This window comes from Oncorhynchus keta, chromosome 24, assembly GCF_023373465.1.
Source record: "Oncorhynchus keta strain PuntledgeMale-10-30-2019 chromosome 24, Oket_V2, whole genome shotgun sequence".
NCBI lineage: Eukaryota > Metazoa > Chordata > Actinopteri > Salmoniformes > Salmonidae > Oncorhynchus > Oncorhynchus keta.
The window spans coordinates 8,925,852-8,949,845 of NC_068444.1; the positions used below are offsets into that span (position 1 = coordinate 8,925,852).

At 47.9% G+C, this 23,994-nt stretch overlaps 1 pseudogene; it reads right to left on the reverse strand.

The window, feature by feature from the left end:
* Positions 1-660: 660 nt before the first annotated feature.
* On the reverse strand, positions 661-12,856 carry LOC127911341 (glyoxalase domain-containing protein 4-like; annotated as a pseudogene).
* Positions 12,857-23,994: the final 11,138 nt, after the last annotated feature.

The following is a 23,994-nucleotide window of genomic DNA, read 5'->3' on the forward strand; positions in this document are numbered from 1 at the left end:
GACATAGACAATAACCCACGAAATACCCAAAGAGGATGGCTGCCTAAATATGGTTCCCAATTAGCGACAACTATAAACAGCTGCCTCTAATTGAGAACCAATCTAGGCAACCATAGACATACATAAACACCTAGATAGTAAACGACCCCATAATCCTACAAATAACCCTAGACTGTAAAAACCACGTACTGTACATCACCCATGTCACACCCTGACCTAACCAAAACAATAAAGAAAACAAAGAATACTAAGGTCAGGGCGTGACAGAGCGTGAAATAGAGGAAGAGAGAAAGAGAGTGAGAGAAAGTGTGAGAGAGATGGAGAGAGCGATAAAGCGAGAGAAAGTGAAAGTGAGAGAGATGGAGAGAGAGAAAGATAGGGGGAGAGAGACTCAGGCATAAGTCAAATCCATATGCAGACAAGCAGAAAATTACCTCCTCTTCCGTCCATTCATTTAGGAGACAGAAGGTAATCTGGCTTTGGGCTTCTGCTGTTCAGCAATAATTTACTGTATCACCAATGTAATGTTGAACCAGACAGAGAGAGAGTCTCTCTGTCAGTTGATTCCTCTGTTGACATTTTTCCAAGCTAAAATTGTTGGAATAGATGGGAGAGAGAGAGAGAGAGTTTGGGTCTGGGAACCCACACCACTATGAACACTCAAACAGCAAAGCAGATCTCATGGGCATCTGAATCAACCCAAATGACCCACTTCTACTGTAGCCTTCCCAGGGGTGTCCAGGCTAACCAAGCCTTCCCAGGGGTGTTCAGGCTAACCAAGCCTTCCCAGGGGTGTTCAGGCTAACCAAGCCTTCCCAGGGGTGTTCAGGCTAACCAAGCCTTCCCAGGGGTGTCCAGGCTAACCAAGCCTTCCCAGGGGTGTCCAGGCTAACCAAGCCTTCCCAGGGGTGTCCAGGCTAACCAAGCCTTCCCAGGGGTGTCCAGGCTAACCAAGCCTTCCCAGGGGTGTCCAGGCTAACCAAGCCTTCCCAGGGGTGTCCAGGCAAACCAAGCCTTCCCAGGGGTGTCCAGGCTAACCAAGCCTTCCCAGGGGTGTCCAGGCTAACCAAGCCTTCCCAGGGGTGTCCAGGCTAACCAAGCCTTCCCAGGGGTGTCCTGGCTAACCAAGCCTTCCCAGGGGTGTCCAGGCCAACCAAGCCTTCCCAGGGGTGTCCAGGCTAACCAAGCCTTCCCAGGGGTGTCCAGGCCAACCAAGCCTTCCCAGGGGTGTCCAGGCTAACCAAGCCTTCCCAGGGGTGTCCAGGCTAACCAAGCCTTCACAGGGGGGTTCAGGCTTACCAAGCCTTCCCAGGGGTGTCCAGGCTAACCAAGCCTTCCCAGGGCTCCGGGCAGCCGAGCGGAAATGGAGGAAAACTCGCCTCCCTGCGGACCTGGCATCCTTTCGCTCCCTCCTCTCTACATTTTCCTCTTCTGTCTCTGCTGCTAAAGCCACTTTCTACCACTCTAAATTCCAAGCTTCTGCCTCTAACCCTAGGAAGCTCTTTGCCACCTTCTCCTCCCTCCTGAATCCTCCTCCCCCCTCCTCCCTCTCTGCAGATGACTTCGTCAACCATTTTGAAAAGAAGGTCGACGACATCCGATCCTCGTTTGCTAAGTCAAACGACACCGCTGGTTCTGCTCACAATGCCCTACCCTGTGCTCTGACCTCTTTCTCCCTCTCTCTCCAGATGAAATCTCGCGTCTTGTGACGGCCGGCCGCCCAACAACCTGCCCGCTTGACCCTATCCCCTCCTCTCTTCTCCAGACCATTTCCGGAGACCTTCTCCCTTACCTCACCTCGCTCATCAACTCATCCCTGACCGCTGGCTACGTCCCTTCCGTCTTCAAGAGAGCGAGAGTTGCACCCCTTCTGAAAAACCTACACTCGATCCCTCCGATGTCAACAACTACAGACCAGTATCCCTTCTTTCTTTTCTCTCCAAAACTCTTGAACGTGCCGTCCTTGGCCAGCTCTCCCGCTATCTCTCTCAGAATGACCTTCTTGATCCAAATCAGTCAGGTTTCAAGACTAGTCATTCAACTGAGACTTCTCTTCTCTGTATCACGGAGGCGCTCCGCACAGCTAAAGCTAACTCTCTCTCCTCTGCTCTCATCCTTCTAGACCTATCGGCTGCCTTCGATACTGTGAACCATCAGATCCTCCTCTCCACCCTCTCCGAGTTGGGCATCTCCGGCGCGGCCCACGTTTGGATTCCGTCCTACCTGACAGGTCGCTCCTACCAGGTGGCGTGGCGAGAATCTGTCTCCTCACCACGCACTCTCACCACTGGTGTCCCCCAGGGCTCTGTTCTAGGCCCTCTCCTATTCTCGCTATACACCAAGTCACTTGGCTCTGTCATAACCTCACATGGTCTCTCCTATCATTGCTATACAGACGACACACAATTAATCTTCTCCTTTCCCCCTTCTGATGACCAGGTGGCGAATCGCATCTCTGCATGTCTGGCAGACATATCAGTGTGGATGACGGATCACCACCTCAAGCTGAACCTCGGCAAGACGGAGCTGCTCTTCCTCCCGGGAAGGACTGCCCGTTCCATGATCTCGCCATCACGGTTGACAACTCCATTGTGTCCTCCTCCCAGAGCGCTAAGAACCTTGGCGTGATCCTGGACAACACCCTGTCGTTCTCAACTAACATCAAGGCGGTGGCCCGTTCCTGTAGGTTCATGCTCTACAACATCCGCAGAGTACGACCCTGCCTCACACAGGAAGCGGCGCAGGTCCTAATCCAGGCACTTGTCATCTCCCGTCTGGATTACTGCAACTCGCTGTTGGCTGGGCTCCTGCCTGTGCCATTAAACCCCTACAACTCATCCAGAACGCCGCAGCCCGTCTGGTGTTCAACCTTCCCAAGTTCTCTCACGTCACCCCGCTCCTCCGCTCTCTCCACTGGCTTCCAGTTGAAGCTCGCATCCGCTACAAGACCATGGTGCTTGCCTACGGAGCTGTGAGGGGAACGGCACCTCAGTACCTCCAGGCTCTGATCAGGCCCTACACCCAAACAAGGGCACTGCGTTCATCCACCTCTGGCCTGCTCGCCTCCCTACCACTGAGGAAGCACAGTTCCCGCTCAGCCCAGTCAAAACTGTTCGCTGCTCTGGCCCCCCAATGGTGGAACAAACTCCCTCACGACGCCAGGACAGCGGAGTCAATCACCACCTTCCGGAGACACCTGAAACCCCACCTCTTTAAGGAATACCTAGGATAGGATAAGTAATCCTTCTCACCCCCCCCCCCTTTTAAGATTTAGATGCACTATTGTAAAGTGACTGTTCCACTGGATGTCATAAGGTGAATGCACCAATTTGTAAGTCGCTCTGGATAAGAGCGTCTGCTAAATGACTTAAATGTCTTAAATGTCTTAAATGGGTGTCCAGGCTAACCAAGCCTTCCCAGGGGTGTCCAGGCTAACCAAGCCTTCCCAGGGGTGTCCAGGCTAACCAAGCCTTCCCAGGGGTGTCCAGGCTAACCAAGCCTTCCCAGGGGTGTCCAGGCTAACCAAGCCTTCCCAGGGGTGTCCAGGCTAACCAAGCCTTCCCAGGGGTGTCCAGGCTAACCAAGCCTTCCCAGGGGTGTCCAGGCTAACCAAGCCTTCCCAGGGGTGTCCAGGCTAACCAAGCCTTCACAGGGGGGTCCAGGCTAACCAAGCCTTCCCAAACCACCTGCCTCACGAGGAGCCTGCCTGTTACACGAATGCAGTAAGAAACCAAGGTAAGTTGCTAGCTAGCATTACACTTATCTTATAAAAAACAATAAATCAATCAATCATAATCACTAGTCATAACTACACATGGTTGATGATATTACTAGTTTATCTAGCGTGTCCTGCATTTTATATAATCGATGCGGTGCGCATTCACGAAAAAGGACTGTCGTTGCTCCAACGTGTACCTAACCATAAACATCAATACCTTTCTTAAAATCAATACACAGAAGTATATATTTTTAAACCTGCATATTTAGCTAAAAGAAATCCAGGTTAGCAGGCAATATTAACCAGTTAAAATTGTGTCACTTCTATTGCATTCATTGCACGCAGAGTCAGGGTATATGCAACAGTTTTGGCCGTCTGGCTCATTGCGAACTCATTTGCCAGAATTTTACGTAATTCTGACATTACATTGAAGGTTGTGCCATGTAACAGGAATATTTAGAATTATGGATGCCACCCATTAGATAAAATACGGAATGTTTACGTATTTCACTGAAAGAATAAACATTTTGTTTTTGAGATGATAGTTTCAATAATGTTTCATTATTTATTTGAGACTAAATAGATTTTATTGGTGTGTTATATTAAGTTAAAATAAGTGTTCATTCAGTACTGTTGTAATTGTCATTATTACAAATAAATAAATAAAATTGTCCGATTAATCGGTATCAGCTTTTTTGGTCCTCCAATATTCGTATCGGTATTGGCGTTGAAAAATCATAATCGGTCGACGTCTAGGCTAACCAAGATAGTAAGGATTTTATGGTTTCCTTTTGTCATCAAGGCTTCTGGATCTGCCAACTGCTCATGTGGACAGGAGAATGCTATTGTCCCGAAGGCTGTCCTATGATCTACTGTCCCAACAATGTGGTGAAGCTCTAGTTTACACTGAGTGTCTGTGACTCCCATCAGTACAGTCTCCTTCTCCTCATTTCTCTCTTTCACCTTCATCCCCAGAAAGGAGCAGCAGCAGTGAATTGATTGGCAGACTCACCTTCTGTACAGGATTATTGGGAGGCTGTTCTTTGTCCACCAGGTAGAAGTGATAACCTCCTGGTTCCTCAGCCAGATAGAGGCCCTTTCCAACCTCAGTGGTGGGCCAGCAAAGCCACTTAGCAATCCTGACAGCCTGACTAGACTAGACAACAAGTGTAGACCTTACAGTGAAATGCTCACTGTCAAGCCCTTAACCAACAAGGCAGTTTTAAGAAAATAAGATAAGAAAAACAAATAATTAAAGAGCAGCAGTAAATACCAATAGTGGGGCTATTGGTAGCCTAGTGGTTAGAGCGTTGGACTATTAACCAAAAGGTTGCAAGATCAAATCCCTGAGCTGACAAGGTAAAAATATGTTGTTCTGCCAATGAACAAGGCAAAGTGTGTTCCTAGGCTATAATTGAAAATAAGAAACTGTTCTTAACTGACTTGTCTAGTTAAATAAAGATACAATAAAAATATACAGGGGGTACCAGTACAGAGTCAATGTGGAGGCTATATAGAGGGTGTTACGGTACAGAGTCAATGTGGAGGCTATATACAGGGGGTACCAGTACAGAGTTAATGTGGAGGCTATATACAGGGGGTACCAGTACATAGTCAACGTGGAGACTATATACAGGGGGTACCGGTTCAGAGTCCATGTGTCAATGTGCGGGGGCACCGGTGTCGAGGTAGTTGAGATAATTATGTACACACAGGTAGGGTTATTAAAGTGGCTATGAATAGATGATAACAGAGAGTAGCAGCAGCATGGTGGGTGGGGGGGGTGCAAATAGTCTGGATAGCCATTTGATTAGCTGTTCAGGAGTCTTATGGCTTGGGGGGTAGAAGCTGTTTAGAAGCCTCTTGGACCTAGACTTGGCGCCCCGGTACCGCTTGCCGTGCGGTAGCGGAGTCTATGACTTGGGTGGCTGGAGTCTTTGACAATTTTTAGGGTCTTCCACTGACAACGCCTGGTATAGAGGTCCTGGATGGCAGGAGGCTTGGACCCGGTGATGTACTGGGCCGCTCGCACTACCCTCTGTAGTGGCTTGCGGGCGGAGGCTGAGCAATTGCCACATCAGGCAGTGATACAACCAGGATGCTCTCGATGGTGCAGCTGTAAAACCTTTTGAAGACCGATGACAGACCTTTTCAGGCTACTGAGGGGGAATACGTTTTGTCGTGCCCTCTTCACAACTGTCTTGGTGTGCTTGGACCATGTTAGTTTGTTGGTGATGTGGACACCAAGGAACTTGAAGCTCTCAACCTGCTCCACTACAGCCCCGTCGATGAGAATGGGGGAGTGCTCGGTCCTCCTTTTCCTGTAATCCACAATCATCTCCTTCGTCTTGATCACGTTGAGGGAGAGGTTGTTTGTCTTTGCACCACACGGTCAGGTCTCTGACCTCCTCCCTATAGGCTATCACATCATTGTTGGTGATCAGGCCTACCACTGTTGTGTCATCAGCAAACTTAATGATGGTGTTGGAGTTGTACCTGACCGTGCAGTCATGAGTGTAGAGGGAGTAAAGGAGGGTAATGAGCACACACCCCTGAGGGGCCCCCGTGTTGAGGATTGGCGTGGCGGATGTGTTGCTACCTACCCTCACCACCTGGTCCGTCAGGAAGTCCAGGATCCAGTTGCAGAGGGAGGTGTTTAGTCCCAGGGTCCTTAGCTGATTGATGAGCTTTGAGGGCACTATGGTGTTGAACACTGAGCTATAGTCCATGAACATCATTCTCTCATAGGTGTTCCTTTTGTCCTGATGGGAAAGGGCATTGTGGAGTGCAATAGAGATTGCATAATCTGTGGATCTGTTGGTGCGGTATGCAAATTGGAGCGGGTCTAGGGTTTCTGGGATAATGGTGTTGATGTGAGCCATGACCAGCCTTTCAAGGCATTTGAGTGCTACGAGACGTGAGTGCTGCGGGTCGGTAGTCATTTGGGCATGTTACCTTAGTGTTCTTGGGCACAGGGACTATACTGGTCTGCTAGAAACATGTTGGTATTACAGGCTCAGACAGGGAGAGGTTGAAAATGTCAGTGAAGACACTTGCCAATTGGTCAGCGCATGTTCGGAGCACACGTCCTGGTAATCCGTCTGGCCAAGCGGCCTTGTGAATTTTGACCTGTTTAAAGGTCTTACTCACATCGTCAGAGGAGAGCGTGATCACACAGTCATCCGGAACAGCTGATGCTCTCATGCATGCTTCTGTGTTATTTGCCTTGAAGCGAGCATAGAAGGTATTTAGCTCGTCTGTGCTTCCATTTGTAGTCTGTAATAGTTTGCAAGCCCTGCCACATCAGCTGAGTTTCGGAGCCGGTGTAGTACAATTCGATCTTAGTCCTGTATTGCTTGTTTGATAGTTTGTCGAAGGGCATAGCGGGATTTCTTATAAGCTTCCGGGTCCCGCTCCTTGAAAGCGGCAGCTCTACCCTTTAGCTCAGTGTAAATGTTGCCTGTAATCCATGGCTTCTGGTTGGGGTATGTACATTCATCAGTTCAGCCACAAGTCATCATCCCCAAAGCCGACCATTGACTTGCACCATTTTCCATCATAAGGGCCCTTACATCCTTCAAATCTTTGTGAAGCAAAATCTTTATGCCGAGCACATCTCGGTAAAAGGTGGGAGTTTTGCTTCTGTCACCCACTTTGAAAACGAAATGCAAGGCTCGCCTCAAAGCCACTATAATCCAAGTTAGTTTTCTATGTACTATACGATTATATATCACACTCAATTTGTCTACGTTGATTAAGGTTCCTTGCAGTTCATTGCCATATAGAAATACGAAAGGAAAAAGGGAAGAAAAAACAGAGAAACAAAACAGAGAAAAAACACCCAATGTTTCCCACTACCTTATCAGATTTCCCACTACATGTTTCCCACTACCTTATCATGTGTCCCACTACCTTATCACATTTCCCACTACATGTTTCCCACTACCTTCTCACGTTTCCCACTACCTAATCATGTTTCCCACTACCTAATCACGTTTCCCACTACCTTATCATGTTTCCCACTACCTAATCACGTTTCCCACTACCTTATCACGTGTCCCACTACCTTATCACGTTTCCCACTACCTTATCACGTTTCCCACTACCTTATCACGTTTCCCACTACCTAATCATGTTTACCACTACCTAATCACATTTCCCACTACCTTATCATGTTTCCCACTACCTAATCACGTTTCCCACTACCTTATAACGTGTCCCACTACCGTATCATGTTTCCCACTACCTTATCAGGTTTCCCACTACCTAGTCATGTTTCCCACTACCTTATCACGTGTCCCACTACCATTTTTATCACGTGTCCCACTACCGTATCACGTTTCCCACTACCTTAAAACGTGTCCCTCTACCATATCATGTTTCCCACTACCTTATCAGGTTTCCCACTACCTTATCACGTGTCCCACTACCTGTTCAGGTTTCCCACTACCTTATCACGTTTGCCAATACACGTTTCCCACTACCTTATCACGTTTCCCAATACACGTTTCCCACTACCTTATCACGTTTGCCAATACACGTTTCCCACTACCTTATCACGTTTCCCAATACACGTTTCCCACTACCTTATCACGTTTCCCACTACCTTATCACGTGCCGCACTACCTTATCATGTTTCCCACTACCATATCAGGTTTCCCACTACCTTATCACGTTTCCCACTACCTTATCACGTGTTCCACTACCTTATCACGTTTCCCACTACCTTATCACATTTCCCACTACCTTATCAGGTTTCCCACTACACGTTTCCCACTACCTTATCCCGTGTCCCACTACCTAGTCACGTTTCCCACTATCTAATCACGTGTCCCACTACCTTATCACGTGTCCCACTACCTTATCACGTGTCCCACTACCTTATCACGTTTCCCACTACCTAATCACGTGTCCCACTACCTTATGACGTGTCCCACTACCTTATCACGTTTCCCACTACATAATCATGTTTCCCACTACCTAATCACGTTTCCCATTACCTTATCATGTTTCCCACTACCTAATCACGTTTCCCACTACCTTATCACCTGTCCCACTACCTTATCACATTTCCCACTACATGTTTCCCACTACCTTATCACGTTTCCCACTACCTAATCATGTTTCCCACTACCTAATCACGTTTCCCACTACCGTGTCATGTTTCCCACTACCTTATCATGTTTCCCACTACCTTATCACGTGTCCCACTACCTAATCACGTTTCCCACTACCTTACCACGTGTCCCACTACCTTATCAGGTTTCCCACTACCTTATCACGTGTCCCACTACCTTTTATCACGTGTCCCACTATCTTATCACGTTTCCCACTACCTTATCACGTGTCCCACTACCATATCACGTGTCCCACTACCTTATTACGTGTCCCACTACCTTATCACGTGTCCCACTACCTTTATCACGTGTCCCACTACCTTATCACGTTTCCCACTACCTTATCACGTGTCCCACTACCATATCACGTGTCCCACTACCTTATCACGTTTCCCACTACCTTATCACGTGTTCCTCTACCTTATCACGTGTCCCATTACCTTATTACGTTTCCCACTACCTAGTCACGTGTCCCACTACCTCTTCAGGTTTCCCACTACCTTATCACGTTTCCCACTACACGTTTCCCACTACACGTTTCCCGCTACCTTATCACGTGTCCCACTACCTTATCATGTTTCCCACTACCTTATCAGGTTTCCCACTACCTTATCACGTGTCCCACTACCTCTTCAGGTTTCCCACTACCTTATCACATTTCCCACTACATGTTTCCCACTACCTTATCACATGTTCCACTACCTTATCACGTTTCCCACTACCTTATCACATTTCCCACTATCTTATCACGTTTCCCACTACCTTATCAGGTTTCCCACCACCTTATCATGGTTCCCACTACACGTTTCCCACTACCTTATCACGTGTCCCACTACCTAGTCACGTTTCCCACTGTCTAATCACGTGTCCCACTACCTTATCACGTGTCCCACTACCTTATCACTTTTCCCACTACCTAATCACGTGTCCAACTACCTTACCACGTGTCCCACTACATTATCATGTTTCCCACTACCTAATCACGTTTCCCACTACCTTATCATGTGTCCCACTACCTTATCACATTTCCCACGACATGTTTCCCACTACCTTATCACGTTTCCCACTACCTAATCATGTTTCCCACTACCTAATCACAAATCCCACTACCTTATCACGTGTCCCACTACCTTATCATGTTTCCCACTACCGTATCAGGTTTCCCACTACCTAGTCACGTTTCCCACTACCTTATCACGTGTCCCACTACCTTATCACGTGTCCCACTACCATATGATATTTCCCACTACCTTATCAGGTTTCCCACTACCTTATCACGTGTCCCACTACCTCTTCAGGTTTCCCACTACCTTATCACGTTTCCCACTACACGTTTCCCACTACACGTTTCCCGCTACCTTATCACGTGTCCCACTACCTTATCATGTTTCCCACTACCTTATCAGGTTTCCCACTACCTTATCACGTGTCCCACTACCTCTTCAGGTTTCCCACTACCTTATCACGTTTCCCACTACACGTTTCCCACTACCTTATCACGTTTCCCGCTACCTTATCACGTGCCCCACTACCTCTTCAGGTTTCCCACTACCTTATCACATTTCCCACTACACGTTTCCCACTACCTTATCACGTTTCCCGCTACCTTATCACGTGTCCCACTACCTTATCATGTTTCCCACTACCGTATCACGTGTCCCACTACCTTATCAAGTTTCCCACTACCTTATCACGTTTCCCACTACCTTATCACGTGTCCCACTACCTAGTCACGTTTCCCACTATCTTATCATGTGTCCCACTACCCTATCACCTGTCCCACTACCTTTTCACTTGTCCCACTACCTTATCACATTTCCCACTACATGTTTCCCACTACCTTATCATGTTTCCCACTACCTAATCATGTTTCCCACTACCTAATCACGTTTCCCACTACCTTATCATGTTTCCCACTACCTTATCATGTTTCCAACTACCTTATCACGTGTCCCACTACCTAATCACGTTTCCCACTACCTTACCACGTGTCCCACTACCTTATCAGGTTTCCCACTACCTTATCACGTGTTCCACTACCTTATCACATTTCCCTCTACCTTATCACGTTTCCCACTACCTTATCACGTTTCCCACTACCTTATCAGGTTTACCACCACCTTATCATGTTTCTCACTACACGTTTCCCACTACCTTATCACGTGTCCCACTACCTAGTCACGTTTCCCACTGTCTAATCACGTGTCCCACTACCTTATCACGTGTCCCACTACCTTATCACGTGTCCCACTACCTTATCACGTGTCCCACTACCTTATCACGTTTCCCACTACCTAGTCACGTGTCCCACTACCTTATCACGTGTCCCACTACCTTATCACGTGTCCCACTACCTTATCACGTTTCCCACTACCTAATCACGTGTCCCACTACCTTACCACGTGTCCCACTACCTTATCATGTTTCCCACTACCTAATCACGTTTCCCACTACCTCATCATTGATTAGTGTAGTGTTAGCTAGCTACATAGCTGTCTTTGCTGTCTTCGTATCCAAGATAATTGTGTAGTCTTAGAGTGATTATCTTAATTTACAGAGGTTAGCTAGCCAGCTATTTGTCGTCCTTAACGTAGGAGACACTGCTAGCTAGCCAACAGCTAGCCAACGTCTTCCGAATAGAACTCAACAACCCGGTCGCATTCCGCTTCGCTCCACAGGTAGTATCACATTTTCATTTAATTTCATTACAGTACAACGGTTTGATTTGTTTGATCGTAGCTAGCTACATAGCTAGCTACATAGCCGTCTTTGTATCAAAGATAATTGTGTAGTCTAGAGCGATTTTCTAGGTTAGCTAGCCAGCTATTGTCGTTCTTTAACGCAACGTAACATAATCAACACTGCTAGCTAGCCAGCTTCCCCTAATAGCAGCACTGTAGAAACTATTACACTCAATGGAACGACTTGATTAGTGTAGTGTCAACAACGCAGCCACTGCCAGCTAGCCTACAAAGTCAACAACGCAGCCACTGCCAGCTAGCCTACTTCAGCAGTACTGTATCATTTTAATCATTTTAGTCAATAAGATTCTTGCTACGTAAGCTTAACTTTCTGAACATTCGAGACGTGTAGTCCACTTGTCATTCCAATCTCCTTTGCATTAGCGTAGCCTCTTCTGTAGCCTGTCAACTATGTGTCTGTTATCCCTGTTCTCTCCTCTGCACAGACCATACAAACGCTTACACACGTGTCCCACTACCTAATCTGGTGGTCCCAGCGAGCACGACCCACTAGTTCCAGGTCTCCAGCTACCTTAACTGCCGATCTCCCAACAAGGCAGAGTTCATCTCAGCCTATGCCTCCCTCCAGTCCCTCGACTTCTTCACTGACGGAAACATGGATCACCACAGATAACACTGCCACTACCTACTGCTCTCTTTCATCCGCCCACGTGTCCCACACCCCGAGAGCTTCTGGTCAGCGGGGTGGTGGCACTACCTTATCACTCCCAACTGGTCATTCTGTCTTTCTCCCTTACCCATCTGTCTATCGCCTCCTTTGAATTTCATGCTGTCACAGTTACCAGCCCTTTCACGTTTCCATCCTTATCATTTATCCCACTCCAGGTTCCCTCGGAGAGTTATCAATGAGCTTGATGCCTTGATAAGCTACCTTTCCTGAGGACGTGCCCACTACTCACAGTTCTGGGCGACTTTAACCTCCCCACGTCTACCTTTGACTCATTCCTCTCCCTCCTTCTTTCCACTTCCACTCCCTAATTTGACCTCACCCTCTCACCTTCTCCCCTACTCACAAGGCAGGCAATACGCCTTTCCTCATCTTTACTAGATGCTGTTCTTCCACTAACCTCATTGCAACTCCTCCAAGTCTCCGACCACTACCTTATCCATTTCCCTCATGTTTCCCATCCAACACTTTCCCACTACCTAATCATGGTTCCCACTACCCAACCTTTCCCACTACCTTATCCCCCACTACCTTATCCGTGTCCCATCCTATCATCTTTCCCACTGCTCAAACCTTTCCCACCTACCTCCATGATTCTGCACTACCTCAACCCTCCTCTCCTCCCTTTTTGCATCCTTTGACTCCGTATGCCCCCTATCCTCCAGGCCGGCTCATGTCCTCCCCTACCTTATCAGGTTTCCTACTACTCATTGTCCCACTACAGAACAGGGCTCCCACAGCCGAGCGGAAATGGAGGAAAACGTTTCCCACGGACCTGGCATCCTTTCGCTCCCTCCTCTCTACATTTTCCTCTTCTGTCTCTGCTGCTAAAGCCACTTTCTACCACTCTAAATTCCAAGCTTCTGCCTCTAACCCTAGGAAGCTCTTTGCCACTACCTTCTCCTTTCCCTCCTGAATCCTTTCCCCTACCTCCTCCCTCTCTGCAGATGACGTGTCAACCATTTTGAAAAGAAGGTCGACTACCTATCTGATCCTCGTTTGCTAAGTCAAACGACACCGCTGGTTCTGCTCCCACTACCCTACCATGTGCTCTGACCTCTTTCTCCCCTCTCTCTCCAGATGAAATCCACTACCTGTGACGGCCCACTACGCCCAACAACCTGCCCGCTTGACCCTATCCCACTACCTTATCTTTCCAGACCATTTCAGAGACCTTCCCCTACCTCACCTCCCACTACTCATCCCTGACCGCTGGCTACGTCCTTCCCACTTCAAGAGAGCGAGAGTTCCCACTTCTGAAAAAACCTACACGTCCCATCCCTCCGATGTCAACAACTACAGACCAGTATCCCTTCTTTCTTTTCCCACTCCAAAACTCTTGAACGTCCCGTCCTTGGCCAGCTCTCCCGCTATCTCTCTCTGAATGACCTTCTTGTTCCAAATACCTTATCAGGTTTCAAGACTAGTCATTCAACTGAGACTGCTCTTCTCTGTATCACGTGAGGCGCTCCGCACCGCTAAAGCTAACTCTCTTTTCCTCTGCTCTCATCCTTTCCCAGACCTATCGGCTGCCTTATACTGTGAACCATCAGATCCTGTTTCCACTACCTCTCCAGTTTCCACTACCTTATCATGTGTCCCACGCTTGGATTGCGTTTCCTACCTGACAGGTCCCCTACCTTATGGCGTTTCCCAGACCTAATCATGTTTCCCACACCACGCGTTTCCCACTGGTGTCCCCCAGGGCTCTGTTCTCCCACTACCTATTCTTTCGCTATACACCAAGTCACTACCTAATCATGTCCCACTACCTCACATGGTCTCCCTACCATTGCTATGCAGACGACACACATTAATCTTCTCCTTTCCCCCTTCTGATGACCAGGTGGCGAATCGCATCATGCATGTCTGGCACCACCTTATCAGGTGAACCACTACCTTACGGAGCTGTCCCCTACCTGGGAAGGTTTCCCACTCCATCATCTCCCATCACGGTTCCCAACTACCATATGTGTCCCTCTACCATATCATGTTTCCCAGAGCGCTAAGAACCCACTACCGTGATCCTGGACAACACCTTGTCATTCTCAACTACCATATCAGGTTTCCCACTACCTGTCACGTTCATCCCACTACCTTATCCGCAGAGTTTCCACTACCTTATCCTTTCACACTACCTTATCCTAATCCAGGCACTTGTCATTTCCCGTCTGGACTACTGCAACTACCTTTGGCTGGGCTCCCTGCCTGTGCCATTAAACCCCTACAACTCATCCAGAACGCCCACCCTTATGGTGTCCAACCTTCCCAAGTTCTCCCTACGTCACCCCGCTACTCCGCTCTCTCCACTGGCTTCCAGTTGAAGTGTCCGCTACAAGACCATGGTGCTTGCCTACGGAGCTGTGAGGGGGAACCCACTACCTCAGTACCTCCAGGCTCTGATCAGGCCCTACACCTAAACAAGTTTCCCACTATCTTATCCACCTCTCCCCTACCTTATCCTGTCCCTACCACTGAGGAAGTACAGTTCCCACTACAGCCCACTACCTTATCACTGTTTCCCCCTACCTGGAATCAAACCCCTCACGACGCCAGGACAGCGTTCAATCACCACCTTCCGGAGACACCTGTTTCCCCACCTCCTTATCAATACCTAGGATAGGATAACCTAATCCTTTCCCACTACCTTTTAAGATTTAGATCCACTATTGTAAAGTGTTTCCACTGGATGTCATCATGAATGCACCAACCTTTGTGTCCCACTATCTGGATAAGAGCGTCTGCTAAATGACTTAAATGTAAATGTAATGTGTCCCACTACCTTATCACATTTCCCACGACATGTTTCCCACTACCTTATCACGTTTCCCACTACCTAATCATGTTTCCCACTACCTAATCACGTTTCCCACTACCTTATCACGTGTCCCACTACCTTATCATATTTCCCACTACCTTATCACGTTTCCCACTACCTTATCACGTGTCCCACTACCTTATCACGTTTCCCACTACCTTATCACATTTCCCACTACCTTATCAGGTTTCCCACTACCTTATCAGGTTTCCCACCACCCTATCATGTTTCCCACTACACGTTTCCCACTACCTTATCACGTGTCCCACTACCTAGTCACGTTTCCCACGATCTAATCACGTGTCCCACTACCCTATCACCTGTCCCACTACCTTATCACGTGTCCCACTACCTTATCACGTTTCCCACTACCTTATCACGTGTCCCACTACCTAATCATGTTTCCCACTACCTTATCACGTGTCCCACTACCTTATCACGTGTCCCACTACCTTATCACGTGTCCCACTACCTTATCACGTTTCCCACTACCTTATCACGTGTCCCACTACCTAATCGCGTTTCCCACTACCTTATCAGGTTTCCCACTACCTTATCACGTGTCCCACTACCTTATCACGTTTCCCACTACCTTATCACGTTTCCCACTACCTAATCATGTTTCCCACTACCTAGTTACGTTTCCCACTACCTTATCACGTTTCCCACTACCTTATCATGTGTCCCACTACCTTACCACGTGTCCCACTACCTTATCACGTTTCCCACTACCTTATCATGTGTCCCACTACCTTATCACATGTCCCACTACCTATTTATGTGTCCCACTACCTTATCATGTTTCCCACTACCTTATCACGTTTCCCACTACCTAATCATGTTTCCCACTACCTTATCATGTTTCCCACTACCTAATCATGTTTCCCACTACCTAATCATGTTTCCCACTACCTAATCATGTTTCCCACTACCTAATCATGTTTCCCACTACCTAATCACGTTTCCCACTACCTAATCATGTTTCCCACTACCTAATCATGTTTCCCACTACCTTATCACGTTTCCCACTACCTAATCATGTTTCCCGCTACCTTTTGCTGCTGTAACAGCAGTAACAAATTCTCTCAAGCGAAAAATCTTCTTCACACTCAACTGGTGTAACCTCACCGTCTTCTGTAACACCACAGCTGACCTCACAAGTGTATCAACATCAAAGAAACCTGCCAATTTGACAGATTTCCCAAAAGCCTGATCCAGATACCCATTTACCTCCTCTAAATTGTAAATTGTGTCATCACCAGCTGCTATCATGTCAAGAGACGTCCAGATCCTTCTCCTGATCCACTTCAACTGAGGCCACATCCCTCTCAACACTCCCCACTTGTACCCCATAGCTCGTGCCAGGCATCTCCCCCACCACCTAGGAGACTAGCTCAACCTGAACCCCCTCCTGTACCCCATCACTCGTAATGAGCATCCTCACCAGTGTGGGGAAATGGCTCCCCAAATCCGTCCTTATCTCCTACAACAACAAAAAATTCTGCTGCATAACAGTAGCTATGTTCCCCTTTGGTACAAACTGCAACTCAGTACCCTCAACATGGATAACTTGTTCCTCAGCATAAGGTGCTTGAGGCTGCTCTACCACTGTCGGCCCACCTCTCCCTACATCGGTGGGCCCAGGCGTTACGATGACCACCTGCGCCCTTCCCTCCACTCTTTCCGGGCAAGCATGTCACTTTTGGCCAACATCCCCACACTCAAAACACTGTTGTCTACCCGTACTAGCATAAGCCATATACAGTCTGTTGTAAAACTTGACTTTAAACGATACCTCAAGTCTGCTCCGGTGACTCAAAAAACCTAAACACCTGTCGCTGAAATGACATAACCTGTTTCAGAGCCGGGTGTTTGAAACGACATAACCTGTTTCAGAGCCGGGTGTTTGAAACGACATAACCTGTTTCAGAGCCAGGTGTTTGAAATGACATAACCTGTTTCAGAGCCAGGTGTTTGAAACGACATAACCTGTTTCAGAGCCGGGTGTTTGAAACGACTTATAACCTGTTTCAGAGCCAGGTGTTTGAAACGACTTATAACCTGTTTCAGAGCCAGGTGTTTGAAATGACATAACCTGTTTCAGAGCCGGGTGTTTGAAACGACATAACCTGTTTCAGAGCCGGGTGTTTGAAATGACATAACCTGTTTCAGAGCCAGGTGTTTGAAACGACTTATAACCTGTTTCAAAGCCAGGTGTTTGCAACCCAACAGGTCAATCTTAATTGAACTTGCAAACTTCCCAAACCCCAATAACTCGCGCTCCAATAGCTCATTGGGAATAAACGGCAGTACATTCAAAATCGTTACCCTTGTTGACGGAGAAATAAGCGACGTAACTTGAATAAACATACCTATTAAGAAGTACACCATGCTCAACCATACGATCAACAAGACGCTCTTCTTTAAGAAGTACACTATGCTCAACCATACGATCAACAAGACGCTCTTCTTTAGGAAGTACACCATGCTCAACCATACGATCAACAAGACGCTCTTCTTTAAGAAGTACACCATGCTCAACCATACGATCAACAAGCCGCTCTTCTTTAGGAAAAACCACCAACATTTTCATAGCCTTCCTTCTCTCCTACAACGACCAGCAACTCCCCCACAGTGACAGTGGCTTCAGTAACTCACCTAAGGCCGTGCCGAGGTGAAAGGGACAGCGTCCCCGTGTGACTTCCCGCCAAAACCAGGGCAATTCTGACAATAAGTACAATATACGTAATTCTACCACAAAACAAAAAAAATAATATATATATATATATATATCATAACCTTCGTGCATAGAAAAAGGCAAACAACCAAGAAAAGGTCACCAGAAAGAAAACACATCTAACTCCAGACAACTCTCACATTCACTCATACAATTCCCAGCATGCACCAGACACTCCCAGCATGCAGAGAGAGAGAGAGAGAGAGAGAGAGAGAGAGAGAGAGAGAGAGAGACATACAAAGAGAAGAGAGGAGGGCGGGAGAGAGAGAGAGAGAGAGAGAGAGAGAGAGAGAGAGAGAGAGAGAGAGAGAGAGAGGAGGGGGAGAGAGAGAGGAGGGGGAGAGAGAGAGAGAGAGAGAGAGAGAGAGAGAGAGAGAGAGAGAGAGAGAGAGAGAGAGAGAGAGAGAGGGAGAGACATACACAGAGAAGAGAGGAGAGAGACATACAAAGAGAAGAGAGGAGCGGGGGAGAGAGAGAGAGAGAGAGAGAGAGAGAGAGAGAGAGAGAGAGAGAGAGAGAGAGAGAGAGAGAGAGAGAGAGAGAGAGAGAGAGAGAGAGAGAGAGAGAGAGAGAGAGAGAGAGAGAGACAGACAGTCCCCTGTAGACTCTCAGAGTTAGCAGACAATGACAGGACAGGTATTGACATGGAAGTAAGCTTGGGGAGAGGTATAGCAGATGGCCACATGTAACCACGGGAAAGAGGAAATACCTGTGTTCAATCTTGCAGACAGGACGTTTAAAGTCTTTTGTTCCACAGATACACACAGCTGGACTTCTCACAGGCTTTTATTCCACCTCTGTTTTAAAAGGAGGGGAGAAATCGATGAGTTGGGAGTATTCTCTGTCCTCTTGTGTCTAGTATCCATCCATCCATGTCTCAAATCGAGAAGGGTGCCTGTCAATAACTCAGGAGGTGAATTCCTTCAGCTCGCTTCCTTGATCTCATAGCCTGGCCTTTCCTTCATCCAGCAGAGCCTATCAGAGCCTTCATCCACCAGAGCCTATTAGAGCCTGCTACCATCAAACCTATCAGAGCCTTTTGTTTATATTTATTTTTTATTTCACATTCATTTTGACAGGGAAGACATATTGCGACCTAGGTGTCTTTTCCAAATGCACCCTGTATAATGCAATATAAAATACACATTAAAAAACAATATATATATATATATATATTGTATACAGTGCATTTGAAAAGTATTCAGACCCCTGGCCGGTAGGAGCTTTGGGCCAGTATCTGAAAGGTTGCTATAGGGAACAGGGAACTATAGGGAACAGGGAACTATAGGGAACAGGGAACAATAGGGAACAGGGAACAATAGGGAACAATAGGGAACAGGGAACAATATAGGGAACAGGGAACAATAGGGAACAGGGAACTATAGGGAACAGGGAACAATAGGGAACTATAGGGAACAGGGAACGATAGGGAACAGGGAACAATAGGGAACAATAGGGAACAGGGAACAATAGGGAACAGGGAACAATAGGGAACAATAGGGAACAATAGGGAACAGGGAACAATAGGGAACAATAGGGAACAGGGAACAATAGGGAACAGGGAACAATAGGGAACAATAGGGAACAGGGAACAATATAGGGAACAGGGAACTACAGGGAACAATAGGGAACTATAGGGAACAGGGAACAATAGGGAACTATAGGGAACAGGGAACAATAGGGAACAGGGATCAATAGGGAACAATAGGGAACAGGGAACAATAGGGAACAGGGAACAATAGGGAACAATAGGGAACAGGGAACAATAGGGAACAGGGAACAATAGGGAACAATAGGGAACAGGGAACAATAGGGAACAATAGGGAACAATAGGGAACAATATAGGGAACAGGGAACTGGGAACAATAGGGAACAATAGGGAACAGGGAACAATAGGGAACAGGGAACAATAGGGAACAGGGAACAATAGGGAACAATAGGGAACAATAGGGAACAATAGGGAACAGGGAACTATAGGGAACAATAGGGAACAGGGAACAATAGGGAACTATAGGGAACAGGGAACAATAGGGAACAGGGAACAATAGGGAACAATAGGGAACAATAGGGAACAGGGAACAATAGGGAACAGGGAACAATAGGAACTATAGGGAACAATAGGGAACTAGGGAACAATAGGGAACAATAGGGAACAGGGAACAATAGGGAACAATAGGGAACAGGGAACAATAAGGAACAGGGAACAATAGGGAACAGGGAACAATAGGGAACAGGGAACAATAGGGAACAGGGAACAATAGGGAACAGGGAACAATAGGGAACAGGGAACAATAGGGAACAGGGAACTATAGGGAACAGGGAACTACAGGGAACAATAGGGAACAGGGAACAATAGGGAACAATAGGGAACAGGGAACAATAGGGAACAGGGAACAATAGGGAACAGGGAACAATAGGGAACAATAGGGAACAGGGAACTATAGGGAACAGGGAACAATAGGGAACAGGGAACTATAGGGAACAATAGGGAACAGGGAACAATAGGGAACAGGGAACAGGGAACTATAGGGAACAGGGAACAATAGGGAACAGGGAACAATAGGGAACAGGGAACTATAGGGAACAGGGAACTATAGGGAACAGGGAACAATAGGGAACAGGGAACAATAGGGAACAGGGAACAATAGGGAACAGGGAACAATAGGGAACAGGGAACAGGGAACAATAGGGAACAATAGGGAACAATAGGGAACAGGGAACTATAGGGAACAGGGAACAATAGGGAACAGGGAACTATAGGGAACAGGGAACAATATTGAACAGGGAACTATAGGGAACAGGGAACAATAGGGAACAGGGAACAATAGGGAACAGGGAACTAGGGAACAATAGGGAACAGGGAACTATAGGGAACAGGGAACTATAGGGAACAGGGAACAATAGGGAACAGGGAACTATAGGGAACAGGGAACAATAGGAACAGGGAACAATAGGGAACAGGGAACTATAGGGAACAATAGGGAACAGGGAACAGGGAACTATAGGGAACAGGGAACAATAGGGAACAGGGAACTATAGGGAACAAACTACAGGGAACAGGGAACAATAGGGAACTATAGGGAACAATAGGGAACAGGAACAATAGGGAACAGGGAACAGGGAACTATAGGGAGCAGGGAACAATAGGGAACAGGGAACAATAGGGAACATGGAACTATAGGGAACAGGGAACTATAGGGAACAGGGAACAATAGGGAACAGGGAACTATAGGGAACAGGGAACAATAGGGAACAGGGAACTATAGGGAACAGGGAACTATAGGGAACAGGGAACAATAGGGAACAGGGAACTATAGGGAACAGGGAACAATAGGGAACAGGGAACTATAGGGAACAATAGGGAACAGGGAACAATAGGGAACAATAGGGAACAGGGAACAATAGGGAACAGGGAACAATAGGGAACAGGGAACAATAGGGAACAGGGAACAATAGGGAACAGGGAACAATAGGGAACAGGGAACAATAGGGAACAGGGAACAATAGGGAACAGGGAACAATAGGGAACAGGGAACAGGGAACAATAGGGAACAGGGAACAATAGGGAACAGGGAACAATAGGGAACAGGGAACTATAGGGAACAGGGAACTATAGGGAACAGGGAACAATAGGGAACAGGGAACTATAGGGAACAGGGAACAATAGGGAACAGGGAACTATAGGGAACAATAGGAACAGGGAACAATAGGGAACAATAGGGAACAGGGAACAATAGGGAACAGGGAACAATAGGGAACAGGGAACAATAGGGAACAGGGAACAATAGGGAACAGGGAACAATAGGGAAGGGAACAATAGGGGATTAGGGAACAATAGGGAACAGGGAACAATAGGGAACAGGGAACTATAGGGAACAGGGAACAATAGGGAACAGGGAACAATAGGGAACAGGGAACAATAGGGAACAGGGAACAATAGGGAACAGGGAACAATAGGGAACAGGGAACAATAGGGAACAGGGAACAATAGGGAACAGGGAACAATAGGCAATAGGGAACAGGGAACAATAGGGAACAGGGAACAATAGGGAACAGGGAACAATAGGGAACAATAGGGAACAATAGGGAAGGGAACAATAGGGAACAATAGGGAACAATAGGGAACAGGGAACAATAGGGAAGAGGAACAATAGGGAACAATAGGGAACAGGGAACAATAGGGAACAGGGAACAATAGGGAACAGGAACAATAGGGAACAATAGGGAACAATAGGGAACTACAGGGAACAATAGGGAACAATAGGGAACAGGGAACTATAGGGAACAGGGAACTATAGGGAACAATAGGGAACAGGGAACAATAGGGAACAGGGAACAATAGGGAACAGGGAACAATAGGGAACAGGGAACAATAGGGAACAGGGAACAATAGGGAACAGGGAACAATAGGGAACAGGGAACAATAGGGAACAGGGAACAATAGGGAACAGGGAACAATAGGGAACAATAGGGAACAATAGGGAACTACAGGGAACAATAGGGAACAATAGGGAACAGGGAACTATAGGGAACAGGGAACTATAGGGAACAATAGGGAACAGGGAACAATAGGGAACAGGGAACAATAGGGAACAGGGAACAATAGGGAACAGGGAACAATAGGGAACAGGGAACTACAGGGAACAATAGGGAACAGGGAACAATAGGGAACAGGGAACAATAGGGAACAGGGAACAATAGGGAACTGTCACGAGTCCGACCGAGGTGTTTCCCCTTCCCGGGCGGTTGGCGCTCGGCGGTCGTCGTCACCGGCCTATTAGCTGCCACTGATTGTTTTTCCTCCCCCTCCTTGTATGTTTAGTGGTAGCACCTGTTCATGATTGAATCAGCTAATTAGTTTTGTCTTTATTAGGCAGCCGGCCCGCCTGGTTGTTGTGCGGGATTATTGCAGTGTAACCTTCGGCTCTGTTGTTAGAAGTACGTGTTAGTGCCTGGTCGTTACGTTTTCTGTTGTACATTCTCATTCCCTGTGTTTGGGGCCGTTACTATTGTGAGCACCCTGGGATGCGTTGGCGCTATTAAAGACGCACAGCTTTGCACTCACTGTCTCCTGCGTTTGACTCCACACACCTACGACACCTGAAGTGTTACAGAATCCCGCACCAAAAATCGAATGGAGTCAGCAGGAGCAGCAGCCAACCCTCTCCCATCGATGGAGGAACGGGTTCTCCACCACACCACCATTCTCCATCGGATCGGATCCGCGATGGATCAAGTAATGGAAGAATGGACCGATGGGAGAGGAGTGGTCTCCTCTCTCCACCTTCGGCACCCCCGACTCCGGTCTCCCCATCACTCGACTCCAGCACCCTTCGTCTGACGCTACCGAGGGCTTATGATGGAGCGGCGGGGGTTGCCAGGGTTTCTGCTTCAGCTGGAGCTATACCTGGCCACCGTTAGACCCCCTCCCTCAGGAGCGGAGAGGGTGAGTGTCCTCATCTCCTGCCTCACGGGTCGTGCTCTGGAGTGGGCGAACGCAGTCTGGAATGGCCCAGACTCAGCGGGAGCACTACCCAGAGTTTTCCTGCCGCTTCCGTGCCGTATTTGATCACCCTATAGACGGCCGAGCGGTGGGAGAACGACTTTTTCATCTCAGGCAGGAGAGGAGGAGCGCCCAGGATTACGCGCTGGAGTTCCGGACCTTGGCAGCCGGATCTGGGTGGAGCGACAGGGCCCTTATGGACCACTACAGGTGTGGTCTCCGAGAGGGCGTCCGCCGGGAGTTAGCGTGTCGGGACACCACTCTGTCACTGGATCAGCTGATTGACATGTCCATTCGACTGGACAATCTGCTGGCTGCCCGCGGGCGTTCAGAGAGGGTCCTGTGCGTTCCACCACCCGGTCCCTCCGCTCCCATTCCGATGGAGTTGGGAGGTGCTGCGCCGAGGGTGCCGGAGGAGGGGCCTTCCCTGCACCAACTGTGGTCGGAGAGGACACACGTCTGATCGGTGCTGGGGGTCCGTCTGGGAGTAGAGATGGCAGGCGGAACGCTTCTCGGTCACCCCAGGTGAGTCAGCATCAGACTCACCCAGAATCCCTTGTTGGCCATATGTTTGTCTTAATCTCTTTCCTTCACTTTTTCCCTCTTCCCAGCATAGGGCGCTAGTCGATTCAGGCGCAGCTGGGAACTTTATGGATCGCGGACTCGCCCTTA